A 6,069-nucleotide genomic window follows, 5' to 3' on the forward strand; every position below is an offset into this window, starting at 1 on the left:
TATCATCAATGATTAGATACTGAATTGCAAATGTAGCTTAAGTTGACAATTGTAAAATATTCAGAATCGTCTAACATACATCAAAAACCATTTATATTTTAAGAGTAGAAAAATCTTCTTCACTTCAGGGCAATTATGTATGTTAATACAAAATCATTTTCCAATTGCAAAAAAAAATATGATCATTTTATTCTAAGACATCCCAGAACCACAAGCATTAAGTAAATTATAAACATACATATTTCATCAAGTATAAATGTTAAATCCGGCATATAATAAAATAAAAAAAGGATGAAAAATCTTCAAGTTTTGATTAAAATTGAAATGCAAGGTGAAAACAATAATAAGATTTTTTTTTGCAATGAGATTTTAAAAACTATGCTGCTCGAAAAGTTCACTCACTTGTTAATGCTTGTGGTTTGTGATATTTAGAATGAAATGATCCTATAATAGAAAATAATAAAAATTGTTGTGCTGATATTAAATAAATACATAGAACAAAAAGATTATTAATGTAAAAACGAATTAAAATAAGTGAAATAAAAAAAGAATTGTACTTTTTGTATTCTTTTTAGCTAACAATTTCTAAGGTTTGTATTTATAAATATGTATAATTAAAAATAGATATACATACAATAATCGATAATTTAAAAAAAACTACAATTTCGTTTCAGAATAAAGTGAAAACCGCAATATTTGCAATGATGAGATGACATTTTTTTATTTATGTGAAGACAAATTACTGACTTCAAAATTACCGCATCCTTTTCATAACAGACAAGAAAAAGACATAACACAACTAATATAAAGTTTCTGTTGTTATTTGTTGAGTGAGACATTGCCGTATGTGTATATAAATCTAAAACATACAAAATTACCTATATACGGAAGTAGCATATTCCTCTAATTTGGTCCATGTCACGTACTTTCCTTCATACTTTGTATTGCACGGGATACGAAGTTGGCTTCGAGCAGCGCTTAAAAGATATTGTGAACAAGATGTGAATACGTATAAGTTTTTCTTCTCATTATATGAGCAATTCTTATATGATTATATTTTTATTTTATATACATATTTAGGCAAGCTTTCAACTACCTACCATTTTTTGCCTGACTCAAAAAAAAAAGAGACAACTCCAGAAAAAAACTTTTTTCTTTTTGTATTCTACTCATGTTTTTACTTTAACGAGACTAGACCTCTTATTATTATATTATTTTATTATGTTCGTTTTCAAGACTCGGTTTGACTTTTAAAGTGCTGTGTACTTACCGGTGTAATTTAATCGTTTTTCGTAACTTTATTGGAAATTTAACTAGTAAAATTATTTGCAACATGGCATTTATACTGTATATTTGTCCAAAGGGCAATACGGTAACTGATGATATCTTTAATAGAGATGACTTTTGTTTAATTAGTTTTCATGTAAAAATTGATGTTTTGCTCCATATCGTTAATAATGATACCATCATCATTTCGGGTAAAATTTAATTGTAATTTTTGATCAACTTTTGAAAGACAATAAAAGATAAGTTTTATCACTGATTTTTATCATTACTGGTAATATTCTTAAATGTATGAATTAGAAATATGTTAAAAGTTAAAATTATATTCTGCCACATTCTTGATATATACTTAATAGTTTTTCTGTTGTTTTATGTCTTATGTTGTACCACTAAAGTTTGTGTAGACAGCAGAGGGTCGTTGCCAAAGTTAAGGAGAAAAAACTTTTGAGCTATTAATATTGTTCTTGTTACAAACGCAACAACATTTGTTTATATTTGATGTAGGTAGGCATCACAAGAGAAGTTATGTCAGATAAGAGTTTTGAATTTAAAACTTCAAATGATAAATTTCTGCTGTTCCAACAAATCTCTTATCAGCGTTTTATATTTAAGTATATTTGAAATGAAACAACACACAAATATATATTGCGTTCAAAAATGTTAGACGTCCCCATGAAAATTATATTTACCTACGCAAAACAAAAAAAAAATGAATAAATAAATGTATAGGTACAAATTTTCAGCACAAACAATGCCAAATTTATTCACTGATAATTGGATAAAACAATTTATTTTTGCTTCTACATAACTGATCAAAGTAAAACTTATTCAAAAATAAACACGGTAACTGCAATTGATATAAATTGTAGTGATTGCACCTCTAGAAATAATATAGAAAAATATGCATATTTTTGCACAAAACGAGATTGTAGATTGTCGGACAGAAAAAAAGTTCAAACTTATTAGTTGTTCTTTTTGCGTAAAAGAGAGTGTGAGAAACTACTGTTACACTTTTGAACATTTTTTGCGTTTTGATGTTATTTCCGTAAAGTGTATTTTTGTTTTGTTAGTATCGAGGAAAGATAAGTGTATGTATACTTTACGGATTGAACAATAAGCCCAGACGATTTATGGCTTTGTTTACGAGAAAAATATTCCATAGTTAGAGTATAGTTTCGTCTTTCTACTCCTTCCTTTTTTTGGCAACTTGTTTTATTTTATGTTTTCACTTTGCTCCCAAAAACGATTCACTTTATTTTTGTCGTCAACGTTGTATGTTTATGTATGTATTTGGCAAACGTTGATGTCACCATATCACAAATTTTTGAATGATATGTGAAAAATTTCAAACGAGAAATGCTATAATTTCAAATATTGAATATTTCAAGATTGTCTCATTGCTTCAGATCAGTTGATATGTAGTGAAAGAATATAAAAGATTTGTAAAAATGAAAAGAATGTATATTCACATTTTTTTAAAAATGCAAGTAATAGATTCATTCTATTTTCGGAGACTGAATCTATGAGATGAAATTTTGTGTTTTATATTTCTTTTTTTTCTAGTAAGTTTGTGTGCACTGTATCCATAATCAAACAATCACGCCGCTCCCTTTTCCAAATAATACATATTTAATAAATATTCATTCAATTTACGTGATCTGATTTTACATAGTTTGAAAAGAACGAATTTTGTATGAACTTAAAATTTTATAGTTTGTTTGCAAATGTGAATTTTATGTTGAAACAACGTATGTTTACGAATTTCCAGATAATTTATGTTTTCTTTTGTATGGCAAAAGATCATCTAAATCGTATCACTTTTTCACCTTGTTGTCAAAAAAAGAAGTAAATCATTCTCTTAAATTCATATAAAAGAAACGGTAGCAAAAAGGTAGCATAAAGATCATAATAAAATTTATTTGATTTACAAAAATATTAACCCCAAAGAAAACACATATTTATTTCAAAACAGATGAAAATTGAATATAAATCAAAAGTAACTTTTCCCTAAGAGTAGACAAAATTGTATAAAAAAATTTGCCATAAACGTTAATAATTTATTAGACCACCTCTTGGTGAAATTTGCAATAGAAAGAAAAGTTCTAGCACAGATTGAAAAGAGAAGTATTATAAAGACATAAAAATTTATCCTTTTCTATTTTATGTGAGGGACATGTGTCGACCAAATAGTAATGTTTTTTTTTTAAAGATTGCTAGTACTTAGTTGTTTATTGTTATTGTTTGAAAAGTTTTTTTAAAGCAAATAAGGGTATTCCAAGACCGTTTTCTGTTTCGCGTTTCCTCCCCCATCAAAAATCACCATGGGGGATATAGAAATTTTATATAGATTTTGAAATACTTTTTCATACTAAATGACTTAAAAAATCAAGTTTTGCTAGCTTTTTTAGCGATAATTTAGCTATTTTTCAACAAGTTTGACATTTTACACTATTTAAGAGGTTATCAATGAACATTTTGATTAAGAAATCAAGAATTAATTTTTTACAAAAAATAATGATCAAAAATTTGAAAATTATTTTTTTAGAAAAATTTTTCAAAATAATTTTTGGAAAGGAAAAATTAAGTCAAAACGCTAATTTTATAACAATATCATAGAAAATAACTCAAAATTGAACAATTTCATTACTTTTCCATTATAAAAGGACTAAAAACGAAAATCTATATAACTTTATTTATTTCTTTATGAAAAAATATAATTACTCAAAGGCAAGGAAGGTAAATAAACAATGAAAAGTGACTTTTTTCATTTCATAATGAGCTCAAACTTGAATATGTTTAAACTAAATTAAAGGTCTGATGTTAATAACGATAATAATAATAAGAAGTATAAAAACAAACTCTTTTATTATTTTCATAATTTAAGGAAAAACATTATTTTTAACGATGATAATAGCACGAGGGGGATTGTTAACAGAAAGGTAGGTCATTATTAAAATTAGTTTAACGCTTTGTATGTACACTTTGTAAACTTTTATTTAATTTTTTTTTTCTAATGAAATTTACTAAAAGCTTCACCTTTTTTAATTTTCATCGCTCCCAAACATGGATGGAAGAAAAAGATAATAATTCATAAAAAAAATTAATGTATACCTTCTGATTTTATCAGACCAACGAGCTTATTCTTTCTTATTATCATTAATTTCTATAAACCAACAAAAACATATAAGGAAACAGTAAGGAAAGGGGACAGTTTTGTCATTATTAAAGAACCGTCATTAAGATTGCATCTTTTATTTTTTAGGTTTTAAACAAGAAACAATAACATGAAACAATAATGCTTCATATTCAAAAATTAAAATCGTAAGATCAATGGGGCCAGCGAAAAGTGGTCGGAACGAACTTTTTTTCATTTCTCGTAAAACAATAAGAACTGCAATGAAGTCAAACACTTGTGAAAATACACCTTGCACACGAACAGAACTCATATGTGTCATTTGCATCATTTGACGTTGAACAAAAAGTGTTTTTTTTTTTGTATTCACACTTTTTTCAAAAATAAGGCATTTTCATTAAAAATACGCAAACATTTTTCATACAAAAAGAGGTAAAATATTGTATGCTTACAAACTTTTTAAATTTATTGATTTGTTTACATTTAAAATGAACAAACGCTCTCTGCTGCAATCGAAGTGCAACTTTTTTCTCTAGGTAGTTAATCATATGAGAGGAACGGCTGTCACATTGTCAAACTTGAAATTTATTTCCACCTCGTTGATATGTTTTTTAAAAGTTCACACTTATTTTGCTAAAAAATCATTTTTCTAATTGAATCAGGAATGGTAATGTAAGGTCTTGTTTTTCGATTATTTGTTTGACATACGCAGTATCAAAACATGTACATATCTAAAATTATAAAAATGCAGCAGTTTTTTTTTTATAAGCAATGCACCATTTTGCTTCAATATTGCAAGTTTTCGGTATATTTTTGTTTTATAGGCACAAATTAAGTTATCAATATTGCTTAATTCTAATTTGATAATTATCGGGGGAAAACGCACAATATAATTTTTATTGATGTAGAAACTTTTTCCTGTTATCTAAAAAATCTGAAATAATCTATAGCTTCAATACAATTTACTATAACTATAAATGACAACGTGACTGCAATATAATAATTTTGGGAAATGCTCTGCCACTCGAAAAAAAAACATAATAATGTTTAAATCAAGTTTGTGCTGCGGTAGGTATGTTCCAGAAATATTTTTACTCTCAGTGCATCAAAATATTGTCGATTTGAACAGAACAAGCATTAGGTTGGTGAGTTATCAATTTTTTAACTGCATCATTTTTTTATGTTGTAGATATATATTTTTTCCCTATTCGTTAAGAAAAATTAAATTAAATGAAAGCGAACCAACAAAATGTGAAATAAAAAATAAACTTAGTTATTTATTGTAGTATAGAAAATTAAGAAAAAAAAATGTTCTTAATGAGCTATCATTGTGCTGCCATATTGTCTGCCTGAAAATTGATACTCTTAGACATATTCTAGAAAATTTCAAATACTTTTTTTCTCATTCAATTACTGTTTTTCACTGGTTGCATTAAAGTACGCGCAGATTTATTGAATGTACAAAAGAACCAACTTCATTCTTTACAAAAGTCAAGTACCTCATTAAAAATTTAAATGTGCAAAGTCACAAGTATATTTTTTAACCTACGTTATTTGATTATTTGGTTTGAATTTGAAAAGTACATACTTCTCTCGTCTTCTTTTGTGGATTTTAGGTTATTGCAGGCACTTTGAACATTATTTTTGACCTG

Source organism: Culicoides brevitarsis, chromosome 2, assembly GCF_036172545.1.
Source record: "Culicoides brevitarsis isolate CSIRO-B50_1 chromosome 2, AGI_CSIRO_Cbre_v1, whole genome shotgun sequence".
Lineage (NCBI taxonomy): Eukaryota > Metazoa > Arthropoda > Insecta > Diptera > Ceratopogonidae > Culicoides > Culicoides brevitarsis.